Raw genomic sequence first — 17,557 nt, 5'->3', positions numbered from 1 at the left:
TTCACAATTCTTAACAAAGGATCTATATTGTACATATTTTGGCACACTGAATTCTGTACTTATTTTATGCTGAACAGTTAAATATTTTATACTTTTTATAATTCTGAAACTATTTGAACTTTCTAATCTAGCTGATTAGTAATTAGATTTTGTTTTTCATTATTTTACATTCTGAATTTTTTTTACAGTGCATTTTTAACTTCTGACATTATGTCAGGAAAATTAAAAGTTTAAGGAAAATTAAAAATTTACACTCATTCGAGACTAGGTGGAAGTTGGTAGGTAAATCATGTGACTATTGATTTAAAAACAGTAGCCACTTAAGTGTGTTGTTTTTTTTTTTTTTTTGCAAAAAGATGCTTATTTATTGTGTAAAAGATACTTCTGCCAAATGAGACAGACAGGTTAAAGTAATTTATAGCAGGACCTTGTGGACGTAACTAACAAGTTCCTAAGGATATTTCAGTCGTATTTGAAACACTAAAATTCAAGCACTCAAATTATTTGTACCTCATTTTTGTCATGATGAGACTTGACCTGCATTCAACTGAAGCTCAGACATGTAAGGCTGTAATCCTTAAATGGGGCAAGTTGGTTTTACACTTATTTTACTGAGTCTTTTGGAAAACAGCTAGTTAATAAGAGTGAAGGACCACCAGAGGGAGTATGGGGTCTACACATTTGATTTAACCTATTTTCTACTCTTGGTCTGGAAGAGAAACATTTTAAAAAATAGGAATAAAATTTTAGCTCTCTAAAACAGGCAGGCAAAAAGATATTGAAAGTTGGGAATTGTAGCTCTTTGAAACTGCTGTCATTTTTGTAACACTTAATCAAGGTTGTTTTTTTCCTTCTTAGAAAAAGGTACAGTTACTAGAAAAATAAAAATTATGTATTTTCAGAGTGAAATAATGGTTTTTTAAGTAAACAGTTCCACATCTGTGAAAGTTAGGGAACATCCAAATGCTAAGAATGTTTTTTAAGATTAAAACTACAGTCCATTTGAGTTGTATGGTCTTGAAGTTGCTCATTTTTTGGAAGGAGAAATAAAAGATGGAGAAAGATCAAAGACTAGAAGAGGGTTTTTTTTCCCTTTTGTAGTTTGCAAACCTTTGCTAAAGCAGGCGATGGTAAATTTTTGGAACCATTTGTAATGTTCAGTTTGGCAGTTTATGTGTGATGTTAAATGAAGAACCATTCCTAGTCCCCTGAAAATGATTATTTGATTATCAAAAACAGGGTTTGGAATTTCAAATTGATCTCATCAAAAATCAGATTAGTGTGTATGTTTCTCAATGTTCCTGTCTCTGGAAATTAAAGATCCTTCTAGCTGCTGAAAATTGCACGTGGAATTTGAAGGTCAGAATGTCTCTGTCACAGTGCTGCAGTGAGTTGATTTTTGGAATGGAGGTCTTTTTCTGAATAAGGATGAAATGGTCTTTATTCATATTGAATATTAACCAATGGAATTAGTTCCATGTTTAACTTTTTAAAAAAACAAGACAATAAAATAAAATCTTGTAATCTTAACATATTTTGTATTTTACCCCTTAGCATAAAAAAATTACTTCATGATGGATGGTCATATTTAATGTTCTGAAATTCTAGTTTGGCAAGGGGATTTGTTATGAGAAGATGGTATTTCATTGATGCGAAATAGAGTAACTTACATGGAGAGAAATTTGTTTCTCTTTTGAATTATACTTAGGTTAAAATATAATATACTTATTAAGAATTGAAATGTCATCTAAATTTATTTTCATTGTGAACTTTATAAGTTCATTTAAAATATCTTTGGGGTTATTCCTAGGTAGACCTCTCAGAGTCCATTTGTGTACATACACATATATACACACACAAATACATACACACAGGTAGATAAATATCTATATTATATGTATTTACATTATATATGTAACTGTATGTGTTTACTATATGTATACATACAAATCATCTATATGACTTGACAGGCTAATTTTATGTGAATTCTTTTTTTTCCAAATGAAATCTTGCTTCATCAAGAGGAACAAAGTACATGTCCACACAGAAACTGTTAAAAATGTTCATAGAATCTTTCTTCACAATAATAATAAACTAATGACTCATACAATGACATAGAAGAATCTCAGAAATATTATTAAGAGAAACCAAACACAAGTATGTATTGTTAGATGCCATTTTTTTTTCTTTCTTTTTTTTTTTTATTTAATAAATTTATTTATTTTAGTTGGGGGCTAATTACTTTACAATATTGTAGTAGTTTTTGCCATACATTGACATGAATCAGTCATGGGTTTACATGTGTTCCCCATCCTGAACCCCCCTTCCACCTCCCTCCCCATCGCATCCCTCTGGGTCATCCCGTTGCCCCAGCCCTGAGCATTTGTCTCATGCATCGAACCTGGAATGGTGTTCTGTTTCACATATGATAATATACATGTTTCAATGCTATTGTCCCAGAACGTCCCCCCCTCACCTTCTCCCTCAGAGTCCATAAGATTGTTCTATGCATGTTAGATGCCATTTATAAAAAATACAAGAACAGGCAAAACTTAGGTATGGTGATAGAAATCAGGAAAGCAGTTTCTGGGTAAAGGCTGTGGATAACTAGAAGGGGAAAAAGGGGAACATTTTCTGTAAAGAAACTCTTCAGTTTTCAAAAAATTAATTTGATTTTGCTGGGTCTTTGTTGCAGCATGTGGTATCTAGTTCCCTGACCAGGGATCAAACCCTGGTCCCCTGCATTGGGAGAGTGGAGTCTTAGCCACTGGACCACCAGGGAAGTCCCAAAAGGAAACTTTTTAGGGTGATAGAAATATTCTATAGCTTGGTGTGGGATTTGAGTGATGAAATTCAAGTATACGCTTTCAGGGTAATTTTTAATTTTCATGTATTTTCAACTTACAGAACAGTTTCAAGACCAGTACACGGAACTTCCAGATTCATCAGTTGGTGGTGTATACATTTGTTCAAATTTACCAAGCTGAATACTTAAGATCCGTGCATTTTATGGTATGTAACTTTTACTTTCATAAGGAAAAAAAGCTATAAAAGTTTTTTGAAGATGAGGAGAATGACTTTGTTATCTGAAAAAAGTGAAATACTTCAATTTGAAATATGAAAGCAGTGCTTTAATAATAATGTAGAAAGAATTACTGATCTGTCTTTTGTCTCTACATATATGTATCTATGCTGCTTCTCTCTGAAGTCTCATGACAACATGTTTCAGTTAGAAGAAACAAATCCTGAAAATGATTCAAGGCACAGCTGCCAGCAAGGAAACTGGTTTATTTTGTTATGCTGTGTAAGTCACCTAGGGAATGAGACTGCTACCTAGTGATCGCGTCCTGGGAATTAAAGGTAGTGATAATTCCTGTTAAGAGGGCTGCACGTCTTCAGTGTGCTAGGTTTTTCTCAAACATGTACGATCTTTACTGTCCTAGAATTCACCAAAGAAGAGGGAAACAAATTTGGTTGTCATTTTTGGGTGGTATTTATAATAGGGAGGAGAGAGTGGTGCTTACAAACCATATAAACTAATCTTGATCATAGGTGAGTGGTAAATCTAAGTGGTGAATTTGATGCTCTCTATTAGTTTTAGTGCTACCGTAGAGTGATTTGATTTGAGTTAAACCTATTTAAGTCATATCTTAAAATATGTCAGTTGTTAAGACATTCAGCTTTTTTTTCTTGACTTACTATTTTATGTAAGCTTAAATATGTGTTCTTCACAATTTAGGATTGGGCATTATTTATGGATATTCACTTTTCATCCTTTTTTTTTTTTTGCATCTACATAAGAAATTTGTTTATTTGGTTATTTGCTAGAGTGGAAGATGATTTGAAGTAACAAGAGAACTAACCAACAGGCTCAACAAATTAATCATTGATGACTGGAGATAAACACTTATGTTGCCTTTACTAACCAAAACTGTACATATATATTTTCTGTAAATTTTTTCTTTAACAAACGTTAAGTTCTTTGAGGAGAAAAATGACAAATGTCGAACTCAGCCAACATGGGTAACAGGACTGACTGTCTTCATTTAGTGAACACGCTCATGTTCCTCTGAAATGGCTGGGCCTTTTCTCCTTTTTATAGACAGTAAATTTCACTGATCTGTTGAGCATGAAGAAAACATTATTTGAAAAGTTTTAAGAATTTTGTTTTGAGTTGTCAAGCCTTAACTGCAGATAGAACTTTAAAAATACTTATAGGTAGCTTTTCTTTTGGACTTTTTATTAGGAAAGTTTCAAATATACACAGAACTGGAGACACTAGTATAATGAACATCTATATACTTATTCTCCAGATTTATGAATTATCAACAATTCAGTTAATGTGCTTTTAAAACTATTATATTCTCACAAATATTGTAAAGCAGTAGAATTAGTATACCAGATTTTTTTTTTCCCCCCCAAAATTTTGTTGTACGTAGAGAAACCAGAAAAACAGTGTGTTTTAGCTTAGAGACTTAGTTTTGGACAATCAGTAATTCTGAAACCATTCTTATTCTTAGTTCCTTTCTGTCACTTCACAGCCTAGAAAAGAAAGATAAATTTTTTAGCTTTTCCTTTATAGTAAATTACTCCAAATACTCTATAGAATAAAATACTCTTCATCTGAAAAGTTAGATTATCTTCAAAATGCAGTGTCTGAGGAATGCTGTTGTTTAAATGTTTTGCTGTTATTAAATGTTATTATTTTAATGTTTTGCTGTTATTATTGTTTTGCTATTAAACTAGGTCATTGCTGTGCTTTTTTGGACTCCAAGTCTATATCTTCTTGAGGCCTTCCAAAACTGAGGCCCAAATTTTCACCTATGTCTTGAAACTAAATATGTTTAAATACCATCTCTGTAGCAACTGCACACCAACACCCCCTCCCTCCACCCCCAGTCAAAACACTTTCTTGACTTTCCTCTTTAGCTATTTGTGACACTGTTATTCTTACTGGTCATTTTTTTTTTTTTTTCCACTCTTCCTTTACTTAAGCTCAGTGAGTCACTAAATCACTTTGTTTCTAAATTTATGCTTTTTTGTCCTTTTCATTTGCACTCTAATTGTCCTAATTTGGGTAACATGTTAGCAGGAAGTTATCTTTAATCTATAATGAACTTGATATATATCAAAATTAAGATATACTACTAAAGTAGAATAGGGCATTTTCTTCCCTTTCAGAGAAGGCTTCAATCTTATAAGCAAACACATAATTTTTAAGGCCTAGGAAATCATATTTGAGCCAAGGTGACATAGATGATTTCCAAACCACTCAACCTGGTGAATGATGGCCGGCAGGGGTATAGGCGGCAGACTTTCTTAGCCCACAGAAATGGCCCAAATGAGTTCCTTCTAGCCCAGAATATCTGCAGGTGCTTTGCAGTGGGGGAGATACTGAGTGTATATAACACATTTTCAGGACGTCTTGTGCTTCTGTGGTAAAAATAAGAGATCTGTTGGTTTACCTGAAAACTCTTCTCCTATTTCTTGTGGCAGATTTCCTGTCCAAGATAGTTCTCATCAAAAAGCCATTATGCTGAAAGTGACTTGACACTCTTATCTCATTACTTTCCCTTCTCTTTACAGGCTCCTAGAATTGAGGTTTGTCAGAAAGATAGGAACCTGAGGTTAGTTGAGAGGATATAAAATAGAAATGGGAAAGTAAATGATGTCTGTTCCACTTCCCATGAGCAGTAGCCAGCCTCCAGTGGTCTTGGGCCTGAGTCCTTTCCAGATGGATTGTAGCTTATCAACTTGGCTTGCCTTTGGAGATCTTTCTTGTTTCTGCTCTTCTGGGAATTGTTTGAATTTCCTCCTGGTGGAAATCAAGACGTAATTTTACATTACTGACTCGGGGATAAGAGAATAAAATTTGATACTGTTTTAGATAATCCAGTATATCTGATTATTTTCTTCTGTGGGAAGTAAGAAGAATACAGGGATTCTGAGATGCTTATGCAGAAATTAATGGTTATTAACAGTGGAAAATGGAGGAGAAAATGACACCATTTATAGGAAGGCTAGTATGGTGGGGATAGACATTGGATGAGGAGTATTGCTACATGATCTTGGGCAAGTTGCAGTTGTTAGGATTAGTGGGATCCTTCTCTGTAGTACAGAAACTAAAGATAAGTCCTAGGGTAGAGGGAGTGGGGGAGCCTGAAGGGAGAAGGAGTGGGATGGAAGAGTTTCCAAGAATTATTTTGGTTTAAAATATAAGTTAAAATCTTCCTGAAGTTTTGGGGATGGCAGCTCTGCCTGTGGTATCAGAATTTGGTCCTGAGGTCTTAGTGTGCTGTGAGCAGCTGTGCCTCGTAATTCTGAATGCTTGGTGTTCAGCATAGTGCCGCAGAGTAAGTGAAAGTGGAGTTGAGTTGTTAGGACTGATTCTGTCTTCAGGTTGTTTTGTGGTTGGGTGGAGATTAAGAGTCTGTAGGCTTCCCTGGTGGCGCAGATGGTAAAGCATCTGCCTGCAATATGGGAGACCTGGGTTTGATCCCTGGGTTGGGAAGATCCTCTGGAGAAGGAAATGGCAACCCACTCCAGTACTCTTGCATGGAAAATTCTATGGATGGAGGAGCCCGGTCGGCTACAGTCCATGGAGTCGCAAAGAGTCGGACACGACTGAGCGACTTCACTTTCCTTTCCTTTTAGACCCTTAGGTAAGACTATCACCACCGCTTTGTGATATGGGACAAGATACATAGCTTCTCTCTGAGCCTCAGTTTCCTCATCTATAATGTTGGGAGGTGCATGAAGTATTAATACTTACCTAAGGGTTGTGATGTTTAAATGAGACAGTACATACAAAGTACTTAGCCCAGAACCTGGCATATGTCTTCAGTAAATATTAAATACAATTATAGTTTCATTAATAAGCAGTTTTGTGTTTGGATAATAAGTTCTGTTAGGTTCTAAGTAATGTTGTTACAGAATAAATATGATCCTGTCCTTAGATAAGATAGAACATGTACACAAAAGATAAGTAATAACCCAAGTCCTGTGGTAAGTGACAAATGAGTGGGTACTTAAGAACTCATGAGGCAGGAGTAATTGCTAAGCAGATGAGAATTTCAGGAAGGTGACAGAACTCCACCTGAACTTTGTAGGACTAGTTAGCAGGTTAAGGGGATAGGCTCCTGGGAGTCGGACTGCCTGTGTTAGAATCCTGACTCTGCTACGGTGTAATCTTCAGCAAGTTGCTTGACCTCCTTCCTAGGATTGTTGAGAGAATTAAATGAGTTAATACATGCCAGGTGCTTAGAACAGTGCCTCAAACATGGTTAGAAGACCCAGCACAACCCCAAAAAACCAGAAACAAGCCACATAGTTAGAGCATGATAAATTGTTGTTATAAATTGAGAGAAGGGAGAATGCATTTCAGGTAGAACATTGAATGATAACAAAGGAGAGGTATCGTAGGTTTGTTTGAAATGATGAAGCCAAATGGATTCGAGGGAATAACCTGTGGAAAATAGTGGGGGATTGTGTTGGGGCAGAATTATGAGTGATTAAGCCAGGGAGTATGACATCTTCTCCATATATTTTGGGGGAACTTGGGAAGATTTTTTGGGTTATTTGTAAAGCATTCTTGTGTGCTATAAATAACATTTCTAAGTCTGTGTCTCTTGCGTTTCTCACTGTCTTTCCTGATTTCAGTGTAACTGAAGCTGCTATTCATACTAATTTTGACAATGAAGTTCATGATCCTGTACTTTGAACCATTATGGCTCTTTATCCATTCTTTTTGTAAACATGTATTTTGGCTAACTGTCCCTATTTCTCTCCTTATTCTGTTTGTTTACGTAATGCTTATTCCTTTTCTTCAAAGTTTAGTGGGTTTCTGCTGTTTTCCTCTCTGCCCTCAAATATCCCAGTAGAGATCCTAAATCACCAAAGTCACAAAGTAGAAAGGGATAGGGCAAAACGGTGAGGAAAGTGGGGAAATATTCTCTAGTCCAGCAGTCTTATTTTACAGATGAGGACTGTGAGGTCCAGAGGAAGTTAAGTGAAGATCCACAGCTAATAATTAGCAGCCTATACCTTTCATAGCTAAACAAGGGCTGTTTTTTTTTTTTTTAACTGCCATCCTAGTATGATCCTTAACCATCTGGGTGGGAATTAGAGTAGTATCACTAATAATATTTCTAGTAACAACTATCAGACCCCAAGGTAAGAATAATTTTACTACTAGGAATAATGTGATAATAATTCACTCTATTCTTAATGAGAAGCCGATGATTACACTTCTTAGACTAGCATTACTAATTCTTAATGTTTAAAACCAAAGCTCCAAAGCCTGCTTTAGAAAGAAAAGGATTTCTTTTATTTTTAAAGTTTTAAATTATAAATGTAATAGTGTTATAAATAACATTCTCAAAAAAAGTGGACTTTTTGTTCTTATCATGGTGGAACACAGGTTCTTTTATAGAGTGATTGATGGGCCAGGAAGGTTAGCATGGAATGTTGGGAACTATTGTACGTTCACCTCACAGCCCCCAAACCTGACCTTCTGCTCAGACAGCAGTCTCTAAGCTTACATCTTCTTCAATCTCTTACATTTTACCATGTGCCACACGTAAAGCTGAGAAACTTGCTTAAGCACTGTGCTCCTCTGGATCGTTTTCCTGCCTGGGTGTAATGTGATAGACTGTATTTTATAAAGCCCCAATCTTTATGTAGTGTCTGGATACTCTAGTTGCTCAATAAATGCTTCCTTCACTTTTTACAGAGCATGTAATTTTTTCTCACTAATGTCAGTTCCTAATCTCCAAATCACTATCACACCACTTTTCTGCCCTTGCAGTGTCTTGTTTTAACTTTGGCAAGATGCTCTCCTTGTGTTTTGAAAACTTGTGTGATGTGCAAATACTTTTTTAGTTACTTTAAGCATAATTTTATCATAAAATTATTTCACAGCTGGTAATATTTGCATGTTCTGTATTCTTCCCCAATATGAAAGAAAGAATAAGTGTCATGGGTTACATAAAGATGCCCCAGACCTCTCTGCTCATCCTGCCATATCCCTTAAAAAAAAAAAAAAAAGACTTCTAACCAGATTCAGTTTTACTGAAATACTTAACTTTTCTTTATCATTTTCAAACACCATGAAGTTGAATTGTATAGTACACAAAGAATTTTTTCCGTGTCCTCAGTGCTTTGTATCAGATCCCTTAGTTATGTTGTCTGTGGTTTAGTTTCTTTTTCCTGTCTTCATTTTTCTGAGAAGGATTTTTTTCTCTTATGATCTGCAGCTTGTTTTGTATTTAGATGATTACTCTTTATAGTAAATGATAACTTCTGTTTATGCTAATAGAAGGGAAGAGAAATACTTCAAAATTAAATTTTAGATTTTTTTTGATAAATATGTGTGTGTGTTTCTGTTAGCCTCTTTCCTCAAATTATAGGAGTTTTCTGTTTTTAAATTTTTTTATTATAAACTGTTTTATTGTTTTAAAGAAATTTGTTAAATTATATTTTATGAGTGGTTTCTAGCCTTTACTTCTAAATTTATGTAGTAGTACTATATAAATTATATTGTGTATAGTTATGATATGTGCACTGTGTATAATACTATATTATGTATATAATATATAGCATAAATATAGTATATGTTAATATAATTAGCTTCTTTGGTTGTAAGTCTTCCAATTCTCGTTTGATGAGAGAGAAAGGAACAATTGGTTTTTGTAACTTTTATATAGATTATTTGGCTGTCTTGCTTATTTCATTTATTATTTTCCATTTTTCATTTGTGGCTTCTATAAGTGGAGAGCTTTAATAGTATACATTCTTATAGACTGTAGTCTTTGTTACAAAATGAATTCATTTCTTTTTTCATTTTTAATATGACTATTTAGATTTTCTTTTCAACTCGTGTTATATTTTTGTTTAGTTTTTGGTTAGATTTGTCAGTTTGGATTGTAGTTCATCTTCATATTTTTGTTCATTTTATTAATATCGCCTTTAATAAACTATTTGGTATTACCATGTGCTGTATGTTTTCATGTTTGTGTGTCTATAGCTGCTAAACAAATGTGACTGAGTTTTCCTCTTTCTTTAAGATTCCTAAGTAAATATTTTTATACCTGTTGTCTATTTTGCTTCTAAAAGCTGATAACAGTAAATAAAATTTTAGTACAGTTCATGTGAGTTAATTTTTTATGACAGTTATCTAGCTTTGCCAGACCAATTTTGTTAGAAAATTGAAAACATTTAAAAATTAATAATTCTCCTAATCTAGTGTCCCTAATTTAGTAATTTGTTTTGATCCTTGTATCATTTTATCAGTCTTTTATTTTGAGAACTCGCCAATGGTTTTTTTAAAAGTGAATCATGAAATGTGTGAAACAACTTTAAAAGGTGAAAGTAAAGATACATTTTAGAACCTACATTTTTAGTAAATTGGATTAACAGGTTATTCAGTGATATATATCTTTTAAATTAAGTTTCTTCTACATTCATTGAAAAGACTTGATATCTTGTAGTTAAAATGAAAAGGCAAGCACTCTTAAAAACCAGAATTCAAGCATAAAATACTTGAGAAATAATGAGCAGGATGAGAGTGGAAAGAAATTTTTAAACCAATAATCTGAGGCAAGATATTTTCTGTATTTAAACATTGAATATAGCTCCGAGCCTCCTGGCAAGCAAGAGAAAAAAGGAAACAGGATGGGTTTCATCGTGATTGTCTAATAAAGAAAGCTTATCAGTTTTTAATGAGAGAGAAACCTTTTCTGAGTTCTAAGTTAAAGAGGTTGTTATGTGAATTCTTAATAAGAAATATATTTGTATTTCCATTTTTATACCTTAACTAATTACTGCTGTTACTGTGTTAGCTGTCATATACCACTCATATGCACTGTAGTTATATTTGGTCATATTAAGTTCACATCCACTGTTGTCAAAAGTGGAAATACCATGGCTAGGGTGTGTTTATATATTGCCTCTAGAATTGTAGCCATTGACGAACAGGAAACTGAAAGCTAAAAGTTCAGGAAATGTATTTAAACTTTGTGGAAAAAATGTATAGGATACTTGACTGAAATCCATGGCCGTTTGAAGACTAAAAAATTATGTGTGCATTTAGTTAGAGAATAATATTATGGATTCTTACAACAATGCTGTCAGATGCTTAAATATGATAGTAAATACAGTATGAACATTGTGTGCCAGGAAAATTGTGCAATGTTAGAAAAAAAATGCAGCAGATTATTATATGTGTTCAGCTATACTCTCAAGAAATAAAACAGCTGGCACAGAAGTCGAATTCTTCAAGGATGTCTTATTTTCAGAGAATTACAGAGTGTTGGTTTTAGTTTTAGTTCCAGGGAAGGAGAGGTCCCTGTTTTACAAGATAGTCCATTTCACTCTTAGGAAATTCTAATGGTGAAGTTTTATTTTCTCATATTGGGTTGAAGTTTGTTCCCTTGTAATTTATTAATATACTCTATAGTTTTCTTAGTTTTGAAAAGAAAATGGTTAACTGATAAAAAAAATATTAAAAAAATTTTAAATTATTAAAAAAAATTGTTTATTATACATTTCAAGTGTTTGGGTTTTGTTTGTTTTAGGTATTGTGGCATTTTAGGTGCCTCAGGAAATACTATGTGTTGCAGTCTTTATTTTTGAAGTTGTTTAGAAGATTTCTGTCACAGGACATGTGATTAACGTATATTCTGGGTAACCTGTTTTCTTACTGTTTCTATACTTAGCTGTTTTAACAGGATGTGATCTATATGGTTTCAACATTCTTATTGTTTGAAACAGCATGAAGTTTTAGTAGCTTCTTAGAAATGGAAATTTTCTAATACTGTTTTTTGCTGTTGTTGTTCTATTTCAACAAAAGAGGTCGGTTATGATTCTTTCACTCCAGTTTTGTGATTTGAAGTTACAGTCACTCAAAATATTCAGGGACCACATTAAATGAGAATTCTATCTGTTACAAAGTTCTTCTAGGAAATTTAGCTGTATTATATGTCAGCAATTATCATTTTAATAGCCTCGTTAAAATTAGCCTTTTTTCAGAATTGATTGGATCTGTCATGTTTTTGCCTCTGAACCATTGGGATGGCCAGGGGGCTAGAAAGAGCTGACTGGCGGGACTAGGGATGGGCCCACCCCCAGGGGTGAGGAGCAGTGATTCCCTAGTGGAAAGTCCCAGAATGCTGTTTGCAGTAGAGGGTGGAATGGGCTCCAGGCTGACAAAACAAGGAGTCTCGACCAGGCCAGACCATACAAGGGCCTGGTATAATGAGTTAGGGGGGTGGACTTTAGGGAGTAGCTGATCTGTTTTTGCAACAAAGAGTTCTTTTCAAGAACAGCTCTTACTTTCTCCTTGTTGTATAGTACATGTTTATTGTAGAAGAATTTAGTGAGTATATATAAAATCCATACAGAAAAGAAACATTTCCTATAATGTTTCTTTCCTTTTGAATTTTCTTAGCTAATTTCCCTTAAATATCATTTACTATCTGAGTTACTTGTTAAAATTTATTTGAAATGGTGCTTGTTGAATTGCTCTTTCACAAAGTGTGTCTCTGATAACTTTTTCAGTTAATTATGAAGGAGATAGGAGTTAATAACATTTAAAGCCCTTGTTTTTGTTTGATGTAATTATTCTATTAATTCATATCTATTTTATGGGAAGCTATAGGCATAATAGGCACAATGAGAACACAAACCTGAAAGTCAGAGTGGTTCTTACAAGGCAAACAGGAAAAATGGAGCCGGGACGAGGTCCTTCTTGTTCACCATTATGTTAGTGTCATCAGGTACAGTGCCTGACATGTAGTTAGTGTTCCATAAATAATTGTTGAATGAATGGATGAGTTTCTTATTAAGCACTTTGAGTAGCTCATATTTCCTGCACTGTAGATAATCAAGTTCAATTACTTTCATCCAAAGTTAAGAGTCTTTGCTGTGCTCAGCCCTGTTTTAAAAATGAAAGTTAAGATGATTTTTTAAAAAAGATAATGTATGTGTGCACACAAACACACCATACAAAAAGTAAAACTCCCTTGTTTGTTTCTCTGAATCCCATTCTCCAGAATTTCTACTGTTAATGACCGGTATTATCTAGGTTAATGACCTAGATATTTTCTTGCAGTTACAAATATATGTACATTTTCTTTATACAAATAAAACAGTAGTTTACATTGTTGTATAACTTGCTTTTCCCCTTCTTAAACGTCTTTCCATATCAACTCATATGTAACAGCTCCATTTTTTAAGAATTTTTAAAAAATCATTTATTTATTTGACTGCAGTGGGTGTTAGTTGTGGTGTTTTTAGTTGCAACATGCAAGCGCCCAGTTGTGGCATGTGGGATCCAGTTCCCTGACCAGAGATTGGATCCGGGCCCCCTACATAGGGAGTGCAGAGTCCTAGCCACTGGACCACTGGGGAAGTCCTTGTAACCACTTCTTTGTTTTTAATTGTTGCATAATATTCCATTGTGGAGATGTATAATAATAGTTAAGGAAGTTTCAGTAGTGTGCCCACTTTTTTTTTTTTTTTTTACCATTTCAACAACATTGTGTCTAATAATCTTCCACATACAATTTTGCTTTCTTCTGTGAGACTATCTACAGGATATTTCCTGTAAGTGCTATTGAAGGGCTAAAGGATATTTGCACTTACACTTTTTATCAGTTCAGTCACTCAGTCGTGTCCAACTCTTTGTGACCGCATGGACTCTAGCACGCCAGGCTTCCCTGTCCATCACCAACTCCCGGAACTTGCTCAAACTCATGTCCATTGAATCAGTGATGCCATCCAACTATCTTATCCTCAGTTGTCCCCTTCTCCTCCTGCCTTCAATCTTTCCCAGCATCAGGGTCTTTTCCAATGAATCAGTTCTTTGCATCAGGTGGCCAAAGTATTGGAGTTTCAACTTCAGCATCAGTCCTTCCAACGAATATTCAGGACTTATTTCCTTTAGGATGGACTAGTTTGATCTCCTTACAGTCCAAAGGACTCTCAAAGAGCCTTCTCCAACACCACAGTTCAAAAGCATCAATTCTTCAGTGCTCAGCTTTCTTTATAGTCCAACTCTCACATCCATACATGACTACTGGAAAAAACCATAGCTTTGACTGGACAGACCTTTGTTGGCAGAGTAATGTCTCTGCTTTTTAATATGCTGTCTAGGTTGGTCATAGCTTTTCTTCCAAGGAGCAAGTGTCTTTTAATTTCATGGCTGCAGTCACCATCTGTAGTGATTCTGGATCCCAAGAAATAAAATCTGTCACTGTTTCCATTGTTTCTGTGTCTATTTGCCATGAAGTGATGGGACCAGATACCATGATCTTAGTTTTCTGAATGTTGAGCTTTAAGCCTACTTTTTCACTCTCCTCTTTCACTTTCATCAAGAGGCTCTTTAGTTCTTCTTCACTTTCTGCCATAAGGGTGGTATCATCTGCGTATCTGACGTTATAGATATTTCTCCCAGCAATCTTGATTCCAGCTTGTGCTTCATCCAGCCTGGCATTTCTCATGGTATACTCTGCATATAAGTTAAATAAGCAGGGTGACAATATACATCCTTAACGTACTCCTTTCACTGTTTGGAACCAGTCTGTTGTTCCATGTCCAGTTCTCACTGTTGCTTCTTGACCTGCATACAGATTTCTCAGGAGGCAGGTCAGGTGGTCTGGTATGCCCATCTCTTTAAGGATTTTCCACTGTTTGTTGTGATCCACACAGTCAAAGGCTTTGGTATAGTCAATAGAGCAGACCTAGGTGTTTTTCTGGAACTTTCTTGCTTTTTTGATGATCCAGCGGATGTTGGCAATTTGATCTCTGGTTCCTCTGCCTTTTCTAAATCCAGCTTGAGCATCTGGAAGCTCACTGTTCACATACTGCTGAAGCCTGGCTTGGAGAATTTTGAGCATTCCTTTGCTGTCGTGTGAGATGAGTGCAATTGTGCGGTAGTTTGAACATTCTTTAGCATTGCCTTTCTTTGGGATTGGAATGAAAACTGACCTTTTCCAGTCCTGTGGCCACTGATGAATTTTCCAAATTTGCTGGCATAGTGAGTGCAGCACTTTCACAGCATCATCTTTTAGGATTTGAAATAGCTCAACTGGAATTCCATCACCTCCACGAGTTTTGTTCGTAGCAATGCTTCCTAAGGCCTGCTTGACTTTGCGTTCCACGATGTCTGGCTCTAGGTGAGTGATCACATCATCGTGGTTGTCTGGGTCATGAAGATCTTTTTTGTATAGTTCTTCTGTGTATTCTTACCACTTTTTATAGGTGTTGGAAAATTCCCCCTTAAAGATAGTACAGTGCTTTGCACTCATTAAGGACATGAGGTGTTATTTTCTAATAAATACATGCTTTCATTTTGTTGGAAGAGTTCAACTTTTGAAAATGAATCCTCCTTCTGGTAATTTGAGTGGTTCAGAAGATGGATTAAATCAGATATTCCCATTGCCTGACATAAGTAGTTGAAGTCAAGTGAAAGATGGTAGCCTATACTGTCTACAGACTTAGAGTATACGTTACACTGATCCAGATGTGAAAGATCAAAATGTTTTCAGAGGTTTTGTCTCCTTGGGATGTTTAAGCTCAACATTTACAAGTGACCATCTGAAAGGATGGAAGGCCCTGAGTGTTGGTTTGAGAAGTTTGGTTTCATTGTTCTCAGGAACTATTTTAAGTCCTTGAACTCGGGCGTGTACTATATGAGAGAGGTTTACTGGTGGTATGGACCGAATGAATGCAAGGGAGTGAGTGGGCTGGGGGGCTGTGGTGACTCAGGAAGGAAAGGAAGAAAACCCAGAATGTCGTGATAGCTGTGGAATTGAAAAGTTAAGATAGTAGGAAACAATGCACAGTTGGTGGGTCCTGTTGATTAAGTGGAGAAAAATGAAGTTTTTGAAGTTGTAGGAGCATAGCCAGACAATACAGATGATGAAGTAAGTAGAGAAGGAGCCAATTTTGAAAAAGTTGATTTTCTTTTTAAAAAAATAAAAGTAGGGCTATAAAAGGATTCTTAAATATTTATAGCCAGGCAATTCAAGAGAGATTAAAAAACTAGAGAAAGGAAGAGGGAGAAATTAACTAGATCTGGAAGTTATCTGCAGGTAATAGTTGAAATTAAGAGTGGATGAGTTCTGGGATGAAGTGGTTGACCGGGGAAAAGCTGTTGATTGAAAACTTCATTTTGAAAAGAGGTACTTGCAATGATGGGCTGCCCAGATGGCTCAGTGGTGAAGAATCTGCCTGCAAATGCAGGAGACGTGGGTTCGATCCCTGGATGGGGAAGATCCCCTGGAGAAGTAAAAAGGCAACCCGCTCTTGTATTCTTGCCTGGGAAATCCCATGGACAGAGGAGCCTGGTCTACAGTCCAGGGGTTGTGAAAGAGTTGGACATGACTTAGTGACTAAACAACTTGCAGTAATAGGAGATGGGATGAAAAGAGCAATCAAGAAAAGAAGTCAGTAATCTGAGAAACAGGAAAAGAATCAGGAGAAATCTTACTGGGATCTCATCTTCGTTTTTTTTTAATGGCCTTATTTTTTTAATTTAATTAATTAATTTTTTGGCTGCACTACAAGCCATGTGGGATCTTAGTTCCCAGAGCAGGACTCGAACCCCAGCCCCTGTGTTGGAAATGTAGAGTCTTACCACTGGGCTACCTGGGGAGTCCCTCAGCTTCATTGTTTTTCTCTACATATGATACTGTATTTACTGGATGTTTTCCAGGTAGCCTCCATGTTCTTCCTTTGGTGTAATACCTCAGAAAATTTTGCTGTGTGTATTTTAAAGTTGGAGTTAGTTTTATTCCTGAAGTTGACTATTATACTTGAAAAAAGGTCTTGCAAAAGTAGTTTTGGTGTCATGTGCTATGCTCCTTCTTTGTGTAGTTTCATAAAATCTTTTCATTTTGTTCTAATATCTGTGGGTCCAGCACAAGAAAAAAAATGCCAGCTTATTATTGACTAGATACAAGTCCAGATACCTTATGCAATTTTAACTGGTCATGTAAAAAATTTTCTTGGCTTTGGAAACTCAGCTAATAACAAATGATAAGAAGGAGTATCTTTTTTGTAGAAGAACATAATGTGAATTTAGAGTGTACTGTCTTGGTGCTTGTCAGGATGGAACCTAGTCACAGAAAATAATCTAGAGTCAAAGCCAGGGACCTGTGACTTCATCAGAGTCAGTAGGTGAAATGGTTCAAATGCAGGCTCAGGAGTCACTCTGCCTGGTTTCACTGCACACGAGCAATATTATGCCTCTGAATTTCACCATCTGGACATGCTAATAATAGTTCCTATATCAGGGTAATTAAGAGGATCCATCCTGGAACTTACATTGTAGTAATGAGAGACTGGAGATTTTCAAATAAATACATGTGCCAGGTGGTAAGTGGACGAAAATAACGGTAGGATTGATTGTCGTTGTTTCTTGCTCTTTTATATTGGGTAATAGGGAGGGTCTGCCTGATAAGAGAGTGTTTGAACAGACCTGCTGGAAGTGAGGAAGCTGATGTGGGGCAAGAGTTTCAGGTGGAGGGGACAGCAAGTGCAGAAGCCCTGCGGAGTG

At 35.7% G+C, this 17,557-nt stretch overlaps 1 protein-coding gene across 19 annotated transcripts in view; it reads left to right on the top strand.

Annotated features, from left to right (window-relative positions):
* Window positions 1–17,557, top strand: part of FKBP5 (FKBP prolyl isomerase 5) — a 153,715-nt gene that overhangs the window by 41,521 nt on the left and 94,637 nt on the right. For all 19 annotated transcript variants that reach the window (XR_014062097.1, XM_081520170.1, XM_081520176.1 and 16 more), the window contains one exon: window positions 2,908–3,012. The gene's annotated coding sequence lies outside the window, so the exon portion shown is untranslated. The remainder of the gene's footprint in view (window positions 1–2,907; window positions 3,013–17,557) is intronic.

This window comes from Giraffa tippelskirchi, chromosome 8, assembly GCF_054371585.1.
Source record: "Giraffa tippelskirchi isolate mGirTip1 chromosome 8, T2T-mGirTip1v1.2.pri, whole genome shotgun sequence".
Taxonomy (NCBI): domain Eukaryota; kingdom Metazoa; phylum Chordata; class Mammalia; order Artiodactyla; family Giraffidae; genus Giraffa; species Giraffa tippelskirchi.
The sequence above is the reverse complement of the archived record's forward strand: the minus strand, read 5'-3'. Positions and strand labels throughout refer to the sequence as shown.